The sequence below is a fragment of the Dama dama genome, chromosome X, assembly GCF_033118175.1.
Source record: "Dama dama isolate Ldn47 chromosome X, ASM3311817v1, whole genome shotgun sequence".
Lineage (NCBI taxonomy): Eukaryota > Metazoa > Chordata > Mammalia > Artiodactyla > Cervidae > Dama > Dama dama.
The window spans coordinates 89,551,177-89,563,090 of NC_083714.1; positions in this window are offsets into that span (position 1 = coordinate 89,551,177).

The following is an 11,914-nucleotide window of genomic DNA, read 5'->3' on the forward strand; positions in this document are numbered from 1 at the left end:
AGCTGAGGCCGTGGAGTGGGGAAGGTTGCACCCCAAAGCTGGGCCTCCAGGGGTGGACTGGAAACTTACACAGCCATCAATCACCTCCCAGGGCAGCGGGCGTGTAAGCCTAAGACGGCTCAAGGTCCTCAGAGAAATTCCTTTCAGCCCAGATTCAATGCTTCACAAACACACACACACACACACACACTCTGCAGGGCAAACCATTCAAGAATTCCATGAGGAAATAAACCTTTATTTCAAAAATAAACTTCGTTGTTGTTCGAACTTTGGCCCTGACTCTGAGCCCAGGCTGAAAGTGCGAGAAAAGACTTGCAGACTTGCAGTATTCTGAAAGAAACTGCAGGAGACTCCAGCAGAATGTGACCAGATTCTTTTTCACTCCCTCACCCTCATATCATATGTGGATCCCCCTCTCACCAGCAGTCCTCCACCCCGACCCCACCATCATGTTTTCCCTCTCCCTCCCTTGTTAGGATATGGCTGTAATTAGGAGCATTCAAATGTTTCATTCACTGGGTAATTTTAACATGCCTGCTTTGCTCAGGAGAAATCATATTAGGCCACTCCCTCATTATCCTACTTTTGACCTATCGACCACTCACCTTCCTCTGCAAACTCCTATCTCCCCACAAAATTCTAAAGCAGTAAGTGTAAGTCGTTCATCTCCCCAGGATGGGTTATGTCTGCCACACGATGACTTGTTTTCTATACATTTAATATTAAGGCTATATTTAGGTAACGACTTTGTCTATCTCTACAACACTAATTTGAGAGTTGTTATACAGGTCAGGGTTTTGGATTAATGAAGGGAAAATATAAAAACTGAATAACTAATGTTTCAGCTTTATCAAGGACTCAAATATAGTTAGACATGTGGTCAGCCTTCCCTCTGTCCTGGGAAGTTATGCAGCACAACATAGTGGTGACAGTCAAATGTGGGCTTTGGAGATACACTGATCTGATTTCAAGTCCCCAGCTCCATTGCCAGCCATGTCTTGTGCAGATTACTTAAACTCTCTGTGCCTCGATTTTCTCATCCATAAAATGAAGAAGGCCAATATCCAATTGATGTGCATGAGTATGGCTGTGCTGATATTCTGCAGGTGTCCATTCTGATCAGGGCCCATCCTGGTTGTTCAATATTTTTGACTACCACTCCTAAAAATGGGGGGCTTCCCTGGTGGCTCAGTTGGTAAAGAATCTGCCTGCAATGCAGGAGACCCAGGTTCGATCCCTACCTAGGTTGGGAAGAGCCTCTGGAGAAGGAAATTGCAACCCACTCCAGTATTCTTGCTTGGGAAATCCCATGGACAGAGGAGCCTGACAGGCTGAGGTCCATGGTGTCTCATGACTTAGCGACTAAACCACCACCACCTAAAAATGGGGTGATCTTGGTATTTAGTTTATTGGATCAGATTGCATGAGATAATGTACATACAGTGCTTAACACTGTGCTTGGTGCATAGGAAATACTCAGATGTTATTATCAGTATACACAATAGTTTCCTGGTTATAACCAGGAAGGGACAGCTTAAAAATATAATGTAATACACGGATTTTTTCAACAGCAATGTCTTCAATTTCTAAGTAAATTCACTTTCAACTAACACTTCCAAGATACAGAAACATGAAATTTCAACCCAAATATAACATAGAAAGGCAATGAATCAGACAAGCTTCTCTGGTTTGCTACTGATGGAGTTTATGGGATGGTCATGTATTTCATAGACTTGCCTCTATGACTACCTGTTTATACCTTTTGTGCCTGAGCTCACTCACAATCCAGTGGAAGCAGTATCAAGCTTATAGTTCTTTGTGGTGCTGTTTCTTTCAGAAACAGCTTTACCAGCCATTTTGAAATCCTCCATTGGCCAAAACTATACCTTCTACATACGTGTCCTCAAGATCAAGAATCCATTAGCTCATGGAAGGGCTTCCCTGATAGCTCAGTTGGTGAAGAATCTGCCTGCAATGCAGGAAACCCCGGTTTGATTCCTGGGTTGGGAAGATCCCCTGTAGAAGGGAAAGGCTATCCACTCCAGTATTCTGGCCTGGAGAATTCCATGGACTGTATAGTTCATGGGGTCTCAAAGAGTCAGACGCAACTGAGTGACTTTCACTTCACTTCAGCCCATGGAATCTCCCGCTACTTTAAATCTAGACAATGCATTTTCATATTTTTTAAAAAGGAAGGGACTTTTTTTCTTTCTTCTCCATCCTAGGTCAACACAACCTCACATCCTTGCTTCAGAGTTTCTGTAGTTATACATATTGTTTTAATCACGAATAGTCTAAATCTTGTCTCTTACCAAATTGCCTTTTAATTTATCAAAGGCTTCCTGACATTCAGATGTCTCACTTTCATTATCAAGCTTTTTCTCAGCCAATAAATGAGTAAGGGATTTATTAGATGAAACTGGGTATGAACTTATGGAAATAACCAGTGCCAGCCCTCTTCTGCTTATTCTTTGTATGGGTTGATCCATTTCCCAATCATCTCAGCTAGATCTTAAATCAGTAGGAATCTGCTATTGCAAACTCTCTTAATTCAGGAGACATCACCTCAAGCAATCAAAATGAACATTTGCTCACCTTCTTAGTATGCCTGGTTCCTGGAGTAACCTAGAGAGCAGTCTCCAAACATCCCAGATGAATTTACATATTTACATTAAAAATGGCTGTCTCATCACTGTATGCAATTGCAAGATCATTCATTCAAGACAACAAAGTATTGTCCAGCATTGAAATACACTTTCAATATCAGAGGGAAATAAAGTCCATTTTTAGTCACTACCAAAGCAAATCAAGTGAATACTGGCCTTGTCCATTTTATGGATAAGGAAACTGAGGCACAGAGAGTTTAAATAACCTGTCCAAGAAACAATAGCAAAGTTGGTCTTGGCCTTGTGCATCCTAGATTATTTGGTTGCAAGCAATAAAAAAACTAACTCAAAATCACTTAAACAATAAGGACATTTCAGTTCAGTTCAGTCACTCAGTCATGTCCCACTCTTTGGAACCCCATAAGATTATAAATGTCCTTGTAAGCAGCATGCCAGGCTTCCCCGTCGATCACCAGCTCCCAGAGCTTGCTCAAACTCATGTCCATTGAGTCAGTGATGCCATCCAACCATCTCATCCTCTGTCATCCCCTTCTCCTCCTGCCTTCAATCTTTCCCAGCATCAGGATCTTTTCTAATGAGTCAGCTCTTTGCATCAGATGGCCAAAGTCTGGAGCTTCAGCTTCATTATCAGTCCTTCCAATGAATATTCAGGGTTGATTTCCTTTAGGATTGACTGGTTTGATCTTGCTGTCCAAGGGACTCTCAAGAGTCTTCTCCAACACCATAGTTCAAAAGCATCAGTTCTTCAGTGCTCAGCTTTCTTTATGGTCCAACTTTCACATCCATATATGACTGCTGGAAAAACCATAGCTTTGACTGTATGGACCTTTGTTGGCAAAGTAATATCTCTGCTTTTTAATATGCTGTCTAGGTTTGTCATAGCTTTTCTTCCAAGGAGCAAGCATCTTTTAATGTCATGGCTACAGTCACCATCTGCAGTGCCTTTTTAGCCAAAGAAAATAAAATCTGTCACTGTTTTCATTGTTTCCCCACCTATTTGCCGTGAAGTGATGGGACCAGATGCCATGATCTTAGTTTTTTGAATGTTGAGTTTTAAACCAGCTTTTTCACTCTCCTCTTTCACTTGTGGAAGCTTCCTGATGGGGATAAGGACATTTATAATCTTATAAAACAAGAAATCCAGATAAAGGGCAGGCTTGTTTCAGTCGTGTCCAAATCTTTGCCACCCTATGGACTGTAGCCTGCCAGAATCCTCTGCCCATGGGATTCTCCAGGCAAGAATATGGAAGTGGGTTGCCATGCCCTCTTCCAGGGGATCTTCCCAGCCCAGGGATGAAATCCGCATCTCTTAGGTCTCCTGCACTGGCAGGCAGGTTCTTTACACCAGCACCACCTGGGAAGCCCATGGATTTCTACTTCTATAAGTTTTGTGAGTTTTTGCCTCATGTATTTTGAAGCTCTCTTGTTAAGTGCATACATATTTAGAATTAATGTCTTCTTGAAAATTGATACCTTTATCTTTATGCAGTGTCCCTTTTTATCCCTGAAAATATTCACTGCTCTGCACTCGTCTTGGTCTGAAATTAATATAGTTAGTCCAGCTTTATTTTGATCATATCTGCATGGCATATCTTTCTCCCATTTTACTTATACTCTATTTCTTCATATTTAACATGTGTTTCCTGTAGACAGCATAGTTGGATCTTTTTATTTTTTTTAATCTAATCTGACAATCTTTGTCTTTTAACTGGTGGGTTTAGTTCATTCATATTTAACATGATTATTGATATGTTTGCAATAAAATCTGTCATCTTGCTATTTCAATTATCTTTACTTTTTCCTCTTTTCTCTTGGGTTAACTTACCATTTTAAAATGATTTTTATTGTAGTAAAATATATATTATAATATATGTGATTTTAACCATTTTAAGTGTACAATTCAGTGGCATTAATTACATCCATCATATGTTTTCAAAACTTTTTCATCACCTAAAACAAAAGCTTTTTAACCATTAAGCTATAAATTTTCATTTCTGCCTTCCCAAGGCCCCAGGTAACTGCTAATCTACTTTCTGTCTATATGATTTTGCCAATTCTAGATATTTCAGATAAGTGGAATCAGAAAATACTTGTCTTTTGTGTCTGAATTTTTTTCATTTAGCATAATGTTTTCAAATTTCATTCATGTTGCAGCAAGTATCAGAACTTTATTCTTTTACTGGTTGAATAATATTCCATTGCATTATATATCACATTGTGCTTGCCAATTAATCTGTTAATGGACATTGGGTTGTTTCCACCTTTTAACTATTGTGAATAGGCATAAAAATATATATTTGATACATTTTTTCCCCATTCTTTTAGGTGGTGGCTCAGATGGTAAAGAAATATGCCTGCAATGCCGAAGATCTGGGTTTGATCCCTGGGTTGGGAAGATCCCCTATAGAAGGAAATGGTAACCCACTCCAGTATTCTTGCCTGGAGAATTCCATGGACAGAAGAGCCTGGCGGGCTACAGTCCATGGGATCGCAAAGAGTCAGACACAACTGAGTGACTAATACACTAAGGTATGTCACTGGGTCATGTGGCAACTCTATGTTTACCCTTTTAGAGGATCTACAAGACTGTTTTCCACGGAAGCTACACCATTTCAAATTCCCACCAGCAATGTATGATAGCCCAATTTCTCCACATCCTTGCCAACACTTGTCATTTTCTGTTTTTTTCTTCCCCTCTGTTATAGCCATCCTGGTAGATGTGAGGTGGTGTCTCATCATGGTTTTGATTTGCATTTCCCTAATGACTAATGATGTTGACCATCTTTTCATGTGATTACTGGCCATTTGTTTATCTTCTTTGGGGGTAATGTCTTTTTGAATGCTTTGCCTATTTCTAAGAGGATCTTTTTACTGTCGCATTGTAGGAGTTCTTTATATACTCTGTACATCAAACTCTTATCAGATATGAAATATCAGACGTAAGATTTGCAAATATTTTCTCCCATTCTATAGGTTATCTTTCTTCTTTCTTAATAATGTCATTTAATGCACAAAAAAATTAATTTTGGTGAAGTCTAATTTATCTATTTTTCTTTTGTTGCCAGTGTTTTTTATGTTATGTCTAAGAATGCACTGCCAAATCTAAAGTCATGAAGATTGACTACTACGCTTTCTTCCAAGAAAAGTATGGCTTTAGCATTTATATTTATGTCTTAGATCCATTGTGAGTTAATTTTTGTATATGGTATGAAGTAGGGGTTCAAACTTCATTCTTTTGCACATGAATATCCAGTTTTCCCATCACCATCTATTAAAGAGAGTCTTCTTTTGCCATTGAATGGTCTTGACACCCTTGTTGAAAATGAATTGACCATACATGTATGAGTTTATATCTGAACTCTCAATTCTATTCCATTTGTCTCTATGTCCACCCTTATGCAAGGACTCCATTGATTTAATTACTATAGCTTTGTTGAAAGTTTTGAAATCAGTAAGTGTGAGTCCTCCAACTTTATTCCTTTTTTTAAAAATTGCTTTGGCTGTTTGGAGTCCATTACAATTCCATATGAATTTGAAGATTGGATTTTCCATTTTTATTTTTAAAAAAGGTCATTGGAATTTTGATAGAGATTGCATTCAAGCTATAGACTGCTTTGGGTAGTATTGGCATCTTAACAATATTAAGTCTTCCAATCCATGAACATGGAACATGTTTCCATTTATTTGGGTCATAGTTACTTTGTGTCAGGAATGTTTTATAGTTTTCAACATACAAGTCTTTAACCTACTTATTTAAAGTTATTCCTAGATATTTTATTCTATGGGATGCTATTATAAATGAAACTGTTTTCTTAATTTCCTTCTTGGATTTTTCATTTCTGGTACATAGAAACACAAATGATTTTTGAGTGTTGATCTTGTCCCCTGCACCTTTACTGAATTTTTGCCCTAGTAGCTTCTATGCAGATTCTTTGAGCTTTTCTTTATATGGGATCATATCATCCAGGTTTACTTCTTTTCTAATTTATGTGTTTTTATTTATTCTTTCATTTAATTGCTTTGGCTAGAACTTACATTACAATGTTAAACAGCAATGATGAAAGTGGACATTCTTATCTTGTTCTTGATCTTAGGGGGAAAGCATCCAGTGTTTCACTGAGTATGATGTTAGCTGTGTGTTACATATAAGATTTTGCAACCTGGGCTTCCCTTGTGGCTCAGCTGGTAAAGAATCTGCCTGGGTTTCTTTACCAATGTGGGAGACCTGGGTTCGATCCCTGGGTTGGGAAGATCCCCTGGAGAAGGGAAAGGCTACCCACTCCAGTATTCTGGCCTAGAGAACTCCATGGACTGTATAGTCCGTGGGGTCGCAAAGAGTCTGAGCGGCTTTCACTTCACTTCACTTCACTTTGTAACCCACTTTTTTCATTCAAAATTGTATCATAAACATATTTCCTTGCATTAAAAATAAAAATATTTTTGTATGCTTAATATATTTGACAAATAAATGAGAAGTTTGAGAAATTAGCAGAAAGCTAGCAACTATAATAAAATAACAAAATGGAGATTCTATAACTAAAAATTACAATATGTAAAGCTAAGAACTCAGTGGATAAGTGTAATAACAGATCAGATACAGCAGAGGAAAGAACTGGTAAACTCAAAGATTGGTTAGAAAAATATCCAAAATGAATCTAAGAGAGGCATAAATACGGAAAACAGAGGGGAAAAAGGTAAAAGGCAAAGGGATATAATGTGAAGGTCTAACATAGATGTAATTGGATTCCCAGAAGTAGAAAGGATGGGGCAGAAGCAATATTCACAGAAATAAATTTCCAAAATTGAGAAAAAAAATCCATACATAAATCCAAGAATCACTATGAACTCCAAGTAATATAGATCAAAAGAAAAACATATCTAAGCACTTTGTAATAAAGCTGCTAAGAATCAAAAGAAAAGAGAAAATCTTTAAAACATCTAGAGAATCAGTATGGTAGTTCATAAAAATATTAAAAACAGAATTACCATATGATCCAGAAATTCTGCTTCTGAGAATTTGAAAGACTTTGAATCAAGTTGTTAATTGTGATTGTTTCTGTGGAATAAAATCAGGTAGGAGGAGGGATTTTCTTGATATATGTTTAGATGTTCAAGGAGAATATGTTAATTTTCAGACAAACAAAATTTGAGAGAATTCAGTAGACCAGCACTAAAGGAAATACTAAAGGTTTTTCTTTAAGCATAAGGAAAATGGTTCTAGACTAGAAGTCAGAGATTCAGGAAGGAATGAAGAAAATGAAAAGAGTGAAAGGCGAGGAGGAGGAAATTTAAAAGACTACTATTGATGATGATGATGATGATATCTTTGGGATTTAAATATATGAGGAAAGTTAAAATACATAGCAATAGCTTGCAAGTCAGGGGGGGGTGGTGCATAGAGTTAAAGTGTTCTAAGTCTTACCATTGAAACAATGAATATATGAAAAAGTTCTCAACCTCATTAGGAACCAGGAAATGCAAATGTAAACCTCAATGTGATACAGCTACATGTCCACCAGAATAGCTAAAATAAAAAAGACTGACACTGTCTAGTTGGTGACGATGTGAAAGTAGTGGAATTCTCACATGCTGTTCATGGTATATTGAGAAAGTCACATATATAAAAGGTCACAGTGTGTTGAATCAAAGACATGTGCAAGAAGAGTTATAAGAAGCTTTTACATAATATTTACCATTTTGTAAATATTATGTAAAAGCTCGCCAACAGTAAAATGAATAAGTAATTTACGGCAACAATAAATGCTCACCAACAGTAAAATGCTTGTTTCTATGGAATAGAATGCTCACCAACAGTAAAATGAGTAAGTAACTTATGGAATATTCATACAATGGAATACTTTAGAGCTACAATGTCCAATACAATAGCCACTAGCCACGAGTGGCTTCTTAAATTTAAAATATTAACAATAAAATAAAAAACCCAATTCCTTAGCAACATTAGCTACATTTCCAGTGTTACATAGTCTCATGTGGCTCAGTTCAGTTCAGTTCAGTCTCTCAGTCTTGTCCGACTCATTGCGACCCCATGAATCGCAGCACGCCAGGCCTCCCTGTCCATCACCAACTCCCGGAGTTTACTCAAACTCATGTCCATCGAGTCGGTGATGCCATCCAGCCATCTTATCCTCTGTCATCCCCTTCTCCTCCTGCCCCCAATACCTCCCAGCATCAGAGTCTTTTCCAATGAGTCAACTCTTTGCATGAGGTGGCCAAAGTATTGGAGTTTCAGCTTCAGCATCAGTCCTACCAATGAATACCCAGTACTGATATCCTTTAAGATGAACTGGTTGGATCTCCTTGCAGTCCAAGGGACTCTCAAGAGTCTTCTCCAACACCACAGTTCAAAAGCATCAATTTTTCGGTGCTCAGCTTTCTTCACAGTCCAACTCTCACATCCATACATGACCACTGGAAAAACCATAGCCTTGACTAGATGGACCTTTGTTGGCAATGTAATGTCTCTGCTTTATAATATGCTATCTGGGTTGGTCATAACTTTCCTTCCAAGGAGTAAGCATCTTTTAATTTCATGGCTCATGTGGCTAGTGTCTACCAAATTGTACAATATAGAAATAGAACATTTCCATCACTGCAATGTATTAAAGGACAGCATGGCTAGAAAGCAAGATTCAGCTGCCTGTTTATGTAAAGGGCCTGGTAGTAAATAATTTCTATGTTGCAGGCCATGTGGTCTGTGTCACAACTACTCAACTCTACTACTCAACTCAAAAGTCACAACTACTTTTTCCATTGTAGCGTGAATGTATCTTAGACAATATATTAATGAATGGGAGTGACTATGTTCTAATAAAACTTTATTTATGGACACAAAAACATGTATTTCACAAAATATTACTCTTCTTGCAACTTTCCCAACCATTTAAAAATGTAAAAACCATTCTTAATTCAAAGAGTATACAGAAAGCAACACCAGACCAGATTTGGTCTGTGGATCACAGCTCATATCCCTGCTATAGAGCAATATAAATGAAGAAACTATAGCAACAAATCACAACATGGACAAATCTCATAAATATAGTTCTGAGCAGAAGCAACCTATATTAGTTTCCTATTGCTGCCATTACAAATGACCACTGATGCTGAAGCTGAAGCTCCAATACTTTGGCCACCTGATACAAAGAGCTGACTCATTGGAAAAGACCCTGATGCTGGGAAAGACTGAGGGCAAGAGAAGAAAGGGGTGACAAAGGATGAGGTGGTTGGATGTCATCATAGATTCAATGGACATGAGTTTGAGAGAACTCTGGGAGATATTGAAGGACAGGGAAGCCTGGCGTGCTGCAGTCCATGGGGTTGCAAAGAGGTGGACATGACTGAGCAACTGAACAACAACAACAAACTTTAATAAAAGCTTGTTATCTTTTAGTTCTGAAGATCAGAAGTCCAACACAGGTCTCACTGAGCTGAAATCAAGATGGTGGCAAGACTCTGTTTATTCTGGAATCTCTGGGAAAGAATATATTTCCTTGATTTTTTTCAGCTCCTAGAACCTTCCTGCATCCCTTGACTTGTAGTCCCTTTCCTCCATCTCCAAAGTCAATAACGTACTGAGTCCTTCTCATGGTACCATCTCTCTGGTTCTCCTTTTGCCTCTCCCTTCTACCTTTGAGGGCCCTTACGATTACATTGAGCCCACCCAGATATCCAGATAACATCTCTTTCTTAAGGTCAGATGATTAACAGTCTTAATTCCACCTGCTACCTCAATTTGCCTTTTTAAAAAATATATGTTTTTTTTTTTATTTGTGACTGTGTTGAGTCTTAGTTGCAGCACACAGGATCTTCATTGCAGCATGCGGGATCTTTTGTTGTAGCAGGTGGGCTTTTCTCTAGTTGTGGCTCGGGCCCCATAGTTGTAGCACATGGGCTCAGTAGTTGCAGTATGTGGGCTTAGTTGCCTCACAGCATGTGGGATCTTAGTTACCTGAGCAGGGATCAAACCTGTGACCCTCACACTGGAAGGCAGATGCTTAACCACTGGACCATCAGGGAAGTCCCCTGAATTTGCCCTTGCCGTGTGACCAAACATTGTCATGAGTTTCACAGATTAGAATGTGGATTAATGTAAGTGGCCAGACCTACAATTACATGTCCAGTAGAATTCCATGTAGATGATTTTGAAAATAACAGGGAAGGAAAACAGCCCCGCCCTTTAACAGAAAATTGGATTAAAGATTTACTGAGCATGCCTATTAGAACAAGATCCAGTTTCACCCTCAGGCAATCTCTCCCATCAGGAAGCTTCCATAAGCCTCTTATCCTTTTCCATCAGAGGGCAGATGGACCAAAAACCACAATCACTGATTTACATTTTTCTAATAATGAGTGTGGAGAGAAATATCAATAACCTCAGATATGCAGATGCACTCTTATGGAAGAAAGTGAAGAGGAATTAAAGAGCCTCTTGATGAAGATGAAAGAGAAGAGTGAAAAAACTGGCTTAAAACTCAACATTCAAAAAACAAAGATCATGGCATCCAGTTCCATCGCTTCATGGCAAATAGATGAGGAAAAAACAGAAACAGTGACAGACTTTACTTTCTTGGACTCCAAAATCACTGTGGATGGTGACTGCAGCCATGAAATTAAAAGACACTTGATCCTGGGAAGAAAAGCTTTGACAAACCTAGACAGCATGTTAAAAAGCAGAGACATTGCTTTCCCTATAAAAGTCATAGTCAAAGCTACGGCTTTTCCAGCAGTCATTTAGGGATATGAGAGCTGGACAATAAAAAAAGCTGAATGCCAAAGAATCAATGCCTTTGAAGTGTGGTGCTGGAGAAGACTCTTGAGAGTCCCTTGGACAGCAAGGAGATCAAACCAGTCAACCCAAAAGGAAATCAACCTTGCACATTCATCGGAAGGACTGATGCTGAAGCTGAAGCTCCAATATTTTGGCCACCTGATGCAAAGAGCTGACCCATTGGAAAAGACCCTGATGCTGGGAAAGATTGTAGGCAGGGGGAGAAGGGATGGCAAAGGATGAGATGGTTGGATGGCATCACTGACTCGATGGACATGAGTTTGAGCAAGGTCTGGGAGATGGTGAAGGACAGGGAAGCCTGGTGTGCTGCAGTCCATGGGTGGCAAAGGGTCAGACACAACTGAGCTATTGAACAACAATAAATTCTATTGCATATAATCTTGCAAGACTAAAACATACTTGTCTCCCCACTATGAATTAATATCAAATGAATAAGCATAGCCTTCTGCTGACGTAGCTAGGGCTAGCTCCTATATTGCTG